The sequence below is a fragment of the Crocuta crocuta genome, unplaced genomic scaffold (genome assembly GCF_008692635.1).
Source record: "Crocuta crocuta isolate KB4526 unplaced genomic scaffold, BGI_CrCroc_1.0 scaffold800, whole genome shotgun sequence".
Taxonomy (NCBI): domain Eukaryota; kingdom Metazoa; phylum Chordata; class Mammalia; order Carnivora; family Hyaenidae; genus Crocuta; species Crocuta crocuta.
Genome location: NW_027531027.1, coordinates 199,140 through 209,158, shown reverse-complemented (window position 1 = coordinate 209,158; position 10,019 = coordinate 199,140).

Genomic DNA, 10,019 nt, shown 5'->3' with positions numbered 1-10,019 from the left:
TGGCAAAATATAAGGAAAAAGAGAAAATTTTGAAAGCAGCTAGGGAGAAAAGCGCCCTAACATACAAAGGGAAACCTATCAGAGTGGTGACAGACCTATCTACTGAAACTTGGCAGACCAGAAAGGAATGGCAGGAGATCTTCAATATGATGAATAGAAAAAATATGCAGCCAAGAATCCTCTATCCAGCAAGCCTGTCATTCAGAATAGAAGGAGAGATAAAAGTTTTTCCAAATAAACCAAAATGGAAAGAATTTGTCACCACTAAATCAGCACTATGAGAAAGGCTGAGGGGAATTCTCTGAGGGAAATGTTGCCAGAAACACAAGATGCTAGAGAAACACCACAAGCATGAATCCCACAAACGACACGATGACTCTAAACCCATATTTTAAAATAATAACACTGAATGTAAATGGACTAAATGCCCCAATCAAAAGACATATGGTAGCAGAATGGATTAAAAAAAAAAAAACAAACCAGCATCCATCTATTTGCTGTCTACAAGAAACTCATTTTAGACAGGAAGACACCCTCAGATTGAAAGTAAGGGGATGGAGAAATATCTATCATGCTACAAGAAGTCAAAAAAAAAAAAAGCTGGAGTAGCTATACTTACATCAGACAAAGTGGACTTTAAGGAAAGTAAAGACAGTAACAAGGGATGTAGAAGGACATTGTATAATAATTAAAGGGTCTATCCATCAGGAAGAGCTAACATTTATAAATGTCTACACACCAAATATGGAAGCACCTAAATACATAAGACAATAAATCACAAAATGAAACAGTCTTATCCATAAGAACGTGCTAATAGCAGGGAACTTTAATACTCCACTCACACCAATGGACAGAACAACTAGACAGAAAATCAACAAAGACACAATGGACATAAATGACACATTGGACCAGATGGAATTCACAGATACATTTAGAACTCTATATCCTGAGGCAATGTAATTCACATTCGTCTGAAGTTCGCATGGCACATTCTCCAAGATAGATCACAAACTGGGACATAAAGCAGCCCTCCATAAATATAAAAGAATTGAGATCATACCATGCACACTTTCATATCACAATGCCATGAAACCCGAAATCAACCACAGAAAAAAGTCTGGAAAACCCCCAAAATCATGGAGGCTAAAGAACACCCTACTAAAGAACGAACGGACCAATCAGGCAATTAGAGAAGAAATTACAAAATATATGGAAACAAATGAAAATTAGAATACAACTATCATAACTCTATGGGATGCGGTGAAAGCAGTCCTAAGAGGAAAGTACATTGCACTCCAGGGCTATTTCAAGAAATTAGAAAAAGCACAAGTGGAAAATCAAACAGTGCACATGAAGCAACTAGAGGGATAGCAACAAGAGAAACCCAAACCTAGTACTAAAAGAGAAATAATAAAAATGAGAGTAGAAATAAACAATATAGAAACCAAAGAAACTGTTGAACAGATCAATGAAATCAAGAGTTGGTTTTTTGAGAAAATAAACAAAATTGACAAACCTCTAGCCAGGCTTCTCACAAAGAAAAGAGAGAGCACTCATATAGACAAAATCATGAATGAAAATGGACTGATTACAAACAACCCCTCAGAAATAAGAGCAATTATCAGGGAATACGATGAAAAACTATATGCCAACAAACTGGACAACTTAGAAGCAATGGACAAATGCCTAAACAGACACTCAGTACCAAATTTCACACTGGAAGGGATAGAAAACCTGAACAGACCCATAACAAGTGAAGAAATCGAATCAGTTATTAAATATGTCCCAACAAATAAGAGCCTTGTGCCAGATGGCTTCCCTGGGGAATTCTATACGACATATATAATAGAATTAATACCCATTCTTCTCAAACTATTCCAAAAAAATAGAAATCGAAAGAAAACATCCAGATTAATTTTATCAAGCCAGTATCACTTTGATTCCCAAGCCAGACAGAGACCGAGCAAAAAAGAACTCTAGGCCAATATCTTTGATGAATACATATGCAAAAATCCTCGACAAGATCCTTGCAAATCGAATCAAACNTTCATAGCAGCACTCTCCACAATAGCCAAAACATGGAAAGAGCCTAAGTGTCCATCAACGGACGAATGGATCAAGAAGATGTGGTTTATCTATACCATGGAATACTACATGGTAATGAGAAAGATTGAAATCTGGCCATGTGTAGCAACACGGATGGACCTTGAGGGTGTTATGCTGAGCGAAATAAGTCAAGCAGAGAAGGACAGATACCATTTGTTTGCACGTGTAGGTGGATTGGGAAGTAGCTAATGGAGGACCTTGAGGGATAAGAAGGGGAACAATAGTTGTGGAGATGGAGGGAGGCAAACCATGAGAGACTTATGAATGCTGAGAACAAACTAAGGGCTGATGGGGGTGGGGGAGAGTGGAAGGGGGAGATGGGTATAGGGGAGTGCACTTTTTGGGGTGAGCACTGGGTGTTATATGGAAACCAACTTGACAGTAAGCTATTTAAGTAAAAAAAGCACGAAGACTCTTTCTTCAAACCTGAGTAAATAATAGAGCTTTTTGGTGAAAGAAAGAGGCTTTACTCCTATGCTCAGGCCCCTGAGGAGATGCCAGGGTGCCTGGCTTCGGAATTCTACTGCATGAGTCAGTATCTGTGGCCCTTTTCAATTCTAAATTTTAGATGTGCCAATATGTAGACACAGTCAGTATCTTTTTACTTTAGGTAAGCTCTCCATGTGTCCCTGGACCTTGATACATACACGGGTAAGTCATCCAATATTTTTGATAGTCCCTGGTTCCAGTATTTCCTTGAGAGTTTACATGTTTCTGCCCATTGGAGGATGTACTCATAAAGTTTTATGTACCTCCTTATTTTCCCCTAATTAGTGATGCTCCAGTCTCCTTACCTGGCCTTTTGGGACATTTACAGGTTGGTATGGAGGGAAAACAGAAATGGATATTTACAACTTCTCAAACTCTTTAGACATGAAAAAAATTATGAGGGGATCCAAAAGCAATAGTAAATATGTGCGTGAATAGATTTCACATGCAAAGTATTTTGAAAACTATAACATGGTATAAGATAATCCACTTCTAGATTCATTAGGTTTCTAAAAAGTCATAGAACTTTTTGGGTGCATTCTTAAGTATTGTGCTTGGTATAATGAATTGTGAGCCTGGTTCTTGTCCTTATGGAGTTAATAATCTGAGCCTTAAACTTGACAAAGGATGTATCATTGTAAGTGTGTGCCATGTGTTCTGANAAGGTTCTGGGTTCTTTATGTGATATAAAATTAGTATAGCTTTATTTTCGCTTTGTGATAGAGTGTATTTTCTGGTCTCATAAAGCTCTGGAACAGTAAAATAACTATTCAGTAAATACTCATGGAGCAGGTACCATGTGTTACAGTAGGAATGGAAGACACTTACTGAATTAGTAGGTGAATTAGTAAAATAACTCTCTGCCCTGAGTTTATAAACTCTGAGTGAGTTTATAAGGATACAGGCAAGCCCACAGGTAGCTGTGATAGAAGGCAGAATGAACATGTCCTTGAGGAAGGTTTCAAAGAGCTGTAGAACTGACAAGTAGAAGAGATAACGTTACTGCTAGAAAGTTGAAGATTTCAGAGAGGAGCTGCCATTTGTGTTGGGCTTTGAAGGATGGGTGAATGTTCAAAAAACAGGCAGGAAGGGGAATTTGGAGCCTGAGGTTGATTTCCAAGCAAATACCTCTCATTCTCTTTCAGCATGCAGGACAATGAGAGGTTTCTGATCAGGGAATGACATGGTGATTGACCAGTTTTTATGATTGATAAGAGAAGGATGTTCAATTGATTCTTGAACAATGCTAGGGGTTAGGGATGCCTACCACCCCCTCCAGCACAGTTGAAAATCTACATATAAGTTTTGTGTCCCTAAAAAACACTGTTGACTGGAAGCCTTACCAATAATGTAAACAACTGATTAACATGTATTTTATATGTCCTAGGTATATATACTTATTCTTACAATAAAGTAATCTAAAGCAAAGAAAAAACTTAAAAAAAGAATGAGGAAATTGTATTTGTTGGCAAGAAATAGCTAGTGACTTCCTCCACTAGAACCCTTAAAACATATTTTTGAATTTTACCCATTTATAATTATTTTTTAAAAAATTCCCCACATATATCAGTACCTACAATGGGTCAACTTCTGATCCTTGCTGCTTTTGAATATCCCCACTTTCTCACCTCCTTTTCTCCTTTTTCTACTCTTCTTCCTCCTCCTTCTGATGAATGGATAAAGAAGAGTTGGTATTTACATACAAGTGGAATATTACTTATCCATAAAAAAAGAATGAAATCTTGTCATTTGCAATGACGTGGATGTAGCTAGAGAACATTATGATAAGCCAAATGAGTCACTCAGAGAAAGACAAATACCATGATTTCACTCATACATGGAATTTAAGAAACAAAACAAATGAAATTAGGGGGAAAAAAGAGAAAAACCAAGAAACAAACTTTTAACTACAGAGAACAAACAGATGGTTTACAGCGGGGAGATGGGAAGGGAAATCTGTTCAATAGGAGAGGGAGATTAAGGAGTGCACTGATAATAAGCACTGGGTGTTGTATAAACGTGTTGGATCACTATCATGTCCATCTAAAACTAAGATTACACTGTATGTTAACTAACTGTAATTTAAATAAAAGCTTTTAAGAAAGGGGCACCTGGGTGACTCAGTCAGTTAAGTGTCTGACTTCAGCTCAGGTCATGATCTCATGGTCTGTGACTTTGAGCCCCGTGCCAGACTCTGTGCTAATAGCTCAGAGCCTGGAGGTGCTTCAGATTCTGCATCTCCCTCTCTATCTGTCCTCCCCCACCCATTCTCTGGCTCTCAAAAATGAATAAATGTTAATTTTAAAAAAAGTTTATGAAAGACAAAAAAGTATTTTCCTGGACACTGAGACTGAGCTGGGAGNGCAGCACTCTCAACAATAGCTAAAACATGGAAAGAGCCTAAGCCAGAGTCAACTGACGAATGGATCACGAAGATGTGGTTTCTCTATACAGTGGAATACTACATGGCAATGAGAAAGAATGAAATCTGGCCATGTGTAGCAACATGGATGGGCCTTGAGGGTGTTATGCTGAGCGAAATAATTCAGGCAGAGAAGGACAGATACCATATGTTTGCACATATAGGAGGATTAGGAGAAACTTAACGGAGGACCGTGGGGGACAAAACTTTTAAATAAAATAAGTTTTGAAGTCCATTCTAGGGTCTGTCTGTGGTTTTTCTGGAAGATGCTTATGGGAATCAGCAAGGATGGTGTGATATATTAAACTAATGACAAGATGCGTGGGCAAATAATTTGATAAAGTAAAAAGTAATTTAGAGAGGGGCAAGATGGCAGAGAAGTAGGGAGCTCCGTACTTGCACTCACGCCCATGCCTCACACGGAAAAGATCTGAAGCCATAGGAAACCTTACGAAACCCAAGAGATTGGGAGAAAAAGGACACAGAATCCACTGAGAAAGCCTTCTAACGTGAGTGTGAACTGGGGAAGATAAAATCGGCCGGGATCGGAGACTCCAGGGATGGGGGCGATCCCCCTCTGTGGGGAGTGAGAAGGGAAAGAGAGAGAGTCCGAAACAGAAAAACCTCCGCTCGGGGGAAAAACCTCCACTCGGGGCATAGAAAGATCTTGAGCACAAAATACCTGCACGCCAGGTCCTCACGCTCCAACTCGCTCTGGAGGGGTTGCGCTCACAGACTGCTTCTTTGTGCAGGCTCCTGGCTGGCTGGACTTCTAGAGAAGCCGCGCTCCTGCCGCCATTGCCCTTCTTGCGGGCTTGGACCCCTGCAGGAGCCGCACGCAGGCACCAGGCGTCCACGCTCCTGGCTGGCTGGAACCCTAGAGGGAAGGCAAAGAGCTAAAAACTGGGAGATTTGCCCATGAGTTCGTGTTTTGGGTGATGAGACACAGTGGGACCTGGTTTTCCTCACTCCAGCGGGCTCAGAGTGCCCGGCAGGCAAGGCCCCCGCCCCGCCCAAGCTCCTCAGCCCAACCCAGAGGAGAAGGGAGCACCAGCTTCTGGCTCCAACCCCAGAGCTAGGCTGGAACTTGTAATTGCCCTGAGGGGATTGCCTGCGGCAATTTCAGTGGGGCACTTGAACTGGGATTTGGAGGCTACGACTGGCCTGGGTTGAAGAGCACAACAAACTTTGGCTGCGCCCCTGGCCCTGGGAGTTTACAGGCCCAAAAAAGCGAGGTGGAGCACTTGGTTCAAGAAGGGACTGGAACGCCGCCACTCTCCTCCCCACAACCACCAAGGCAGAACTCCCGCCTGACGCATTGGACCACACCACACCCATCCCTGCTTGAGAGCTGCTCTCCTCCCTTTTTTTTCTTTCTCTCTCTTTTTTTCTTCTCCCCATAACACTGATCTGATTAACTCTGGTCACCAGCTTGCTTAAACAATCACAATTAGTCCATTCTGTAGATGTAAATTCTACACCTCCCAACCTTTTCATCTCTTTCTCTCAGGAGTAATTAGACTATATAGTTTCTCTGCAACACCAGCGTCCTTCTCTCACCTACCCAACCATATTGCACCCTTAAACTCTTTGAAAAAAGCTTCTTATCCCTTGTGCCTGTTCATTCTATTTCCAATTTTGCCTCATCCCCGCCCTGTCTTCTCTCTGTGTCTCTATGCTCTTCAACCAGCACTGCATACACACGGCTATTTAACTGTAGCTGGGAAATCCGGTTATATGGTATAAACCGTTCTTTGTCTATTGGTATTCTTCTTTTTTTCCTTTTCTTTTCTTCCTTTAGACATTTTTATGTATTTTTTTTATTTTCAATTATTCGCCCTCCCTCCTTCATCTTTTCTCTTCACTTATTCGCTTTCCCTCTCGGTTTGCATTTTAGTTGAATTTGTCTGTGTGTTTGTGTCCTCCTGCTCCCTGTGTGTTTGTCAGTCTGTTTTCTTCTCCAGGACTACCTCAAGAAACAAGCCAAAGTACACATGGTGGAGAGTCCCAAATATCACTACGAGTAGGAAAACAAAATAACCAAGGTCTCAACAAGAGACACCGAGAGATACCATTCAAAAAACACTCTCTAAAGGATAGGCTNTAAATATAAAAGAATTGAGATCACACCATGCACACTCTCAGATCATAATGCTTTGAAACTTGAAATCAATCACAGGAAGAAGTCTGGAAAACCTCCAAAAATATGGAGGTTAAAGAACACCCTACTAAAGAATGAATGGGTCAATCAGCCAATTAGGTATGAAATTAAAAAAAATATATGGAAACAAATGAAAATGAGAACACAACTATCCAAAATCTATGGGATGCGGCAAAGGCACTCCTAAGAGGAAAGTACATTGCACTCCAGGCCTATTTCAAGAGATTAGAAAAAGAGCTAGTCCAAAATCTAACAGCTCACCTAAAGGAACTAGAGGCAGAGCAACAAGAACGCCCTAAATCCAGTAGAAGAAGAGAAATAGTAAAAATTAGAGCAGAAATAAGCAACATAGAGACCAAAGAAACAATTGAAGAGATCCATGAAACCAAGAGTTGGTTTTCTTGATAAAATAAACAAAATTAAAAAAAAATAAACTAAATTGACAACCCTCTAGCCAGGCTTCTCAAAAAGAGAAGAGAGAGCACACAAATAGAAAAAATCATGAATGAAAATGGACTTATTACAATGAACCCCTCAGAAATACAAGCAATTATCAGGGAACACTATGAAGAATTATATGCCAATAAATTGGACAACTTAGAAGAAATAGACAAATTCCTAAACGCACACCCACTACCAAAATTCACAGGGGAAGAGATAGGAAATCTCAACAGACCCATAACTAGTGAGGAAATCAAATCACTGATCAAAAATCTCCCAACAAATAAGAGTCCAGGACCAGACGGTTTCCCCGGGGAATTCTATCAGCCGTTTAAAACATAGCTAATACCAATTCTTCCCAAGCCNAGACAGGAAACCTTCAAAACCCTAGAGGAGAAAGCAGGAAACAACCTCCTTGACCTCCACTGCAGCAACTTCTCACTTGACACATCCGCAAAAGCAAGAGAATCTAGAGCAAAAATAATCANTGCACGTATAGGAGGATTAGTAGGAACTTAACGGAGGACCATGGGGGAGAAGAAGCGGGGAAATGGTGGGGGAAAGGGAGAGAGGCAATCCATGAGAAACTGTTGAATGCTGACAAAAACTGAGAACTAATGGATTTGGCGGGGAGGGGGGATGCATACGGAGGTGGGCACTTGTGGGGATGAGCACTGGGTGTTATATGGAAACCAACTTGATAATAAACTCTTTGTAAAAAAAAAGTAATTTAATATTTTTATTGTATCTGCTCCTCACAATGAAACTAATATCATTCACAAACACCTTGACTAGTTAAGAACTTTTTGTTTGTGGTGGAAATAAGGTGGTGAGGGGAAGAAGACATGTCCAAGAGTTGAAGAGGAATTGAAGGCTGGCTCTCCTGTTTAGGATATAGTGATTGAACTCCTGGACACTTCTCAGAGGTGGTAGGTTGAAGGGAAAGACATTTCCACTTAAATGGAAGCATTGAAAAAGATCAAGATTACAGGAAAACACCAAAGACAATCTCTACCTTCTCATGTATACAAGATAGTGGAAAAATTTATTGGTTTTAGAGACTGACCTAGTACACTACTTTTAAGTTAAAATTGGGAAAAATGAGTTTTAGCAAAGGGAGGGGATTTTCCCAAGGTCATGCTGAAGTAGTGACAAAGTAGGAGTTCTGCCACTTTAGAGGAATACTGTATAAATCTTTGTTATCTCACCAGCATCAGAAATAGATTATTAGAATTTCCAACAAAAACTCAAGAAGATCGTACCTCATTGCAAGTAGCAGCAGTGGTAGTAGTGGAAGGAAGGGATGGATGGTGTAGCTGGGATATTTTAGAGAGCCTTGGAAGACTGAAGGACTAGGGTAGGACCTTAGAGTTGAAAGGACCTTATGGAATGGTTGGGCCCTATTTGTGTAGGGGAAGAATGTCAGAGAACATTATAGAAGGAATCATGTAGGATATTAGGGCTAGGAGAAGCCTGTGAACTCACCAAATCCAACTCCCTTCCATTTCAGGTGGGAAAACTGAGGCCCAGAGAAAGGCTTGGACGTGACCTGAGTTATATTGTAAGTCAGGAGCAGTAGTAGATCTGTAACCATGTCTATCACACAAGAAGAAACACTAGCTTTCTTTGCTTCCCTCATTGTATCTGGGTTGGATGGTCAAACCTTTTAACCAAAAACGAGAGAAGGGGGAGGAGAGTATAGAGTTTCATCACCTGCCTAGTATTTAATAAAATATTATGGGATGACAGTGATGAAAAGCTTTAGCATGTGTCTGTTTTTGTAGCAGAGCCCTATATCTGAATCTGTCCTCAGCCTTCAGGACATTATGCTCTGCAAGAATGAGTCCACAGAGGGGCGCCTGGATGGCTCAGGTCATGATCTGGCGCTTTGTAGGTTCGTGTCAGACTCTGTGCTGACAACTCGGAGCCTGGAGCCTGCTTTGGATTCTGTGTCTCCTTCTCTTTCTGCCCCTCGCCTGCTCATGCTCTGTTNTTTGGGTTCTTACTTCCGTACTAAGGTTATACTGGGTCTTCTGCTCAGGCATGAATTGCTTCTATTCTGAAGACAAGGGGTACAGAGAGACACTAGAAAACATTTTAATTTGAGAAGTTCTTGCCATATTTAAGAACAGTTATTTTCCTCACATGTGAAAATTCTCAGACATAGGACTAACTCATTCTTACATCCACCCTCACAGCACAGCCACATTGCACCCTCAAAAATTTATCCACATCTCCACAAATATATGTAATTCACCCATGACAGATACCCCACTGACCATGCTCTCTGTGCAGTCCTGGAAAGCCTCTTTTTATTAGTGGGTGGTAAAGAAGGTGTACTCTCCTAGCAAATACTTCTCTCTGTATCCCTCATATTAACAAGTGGCCGGGAGGTTTGTA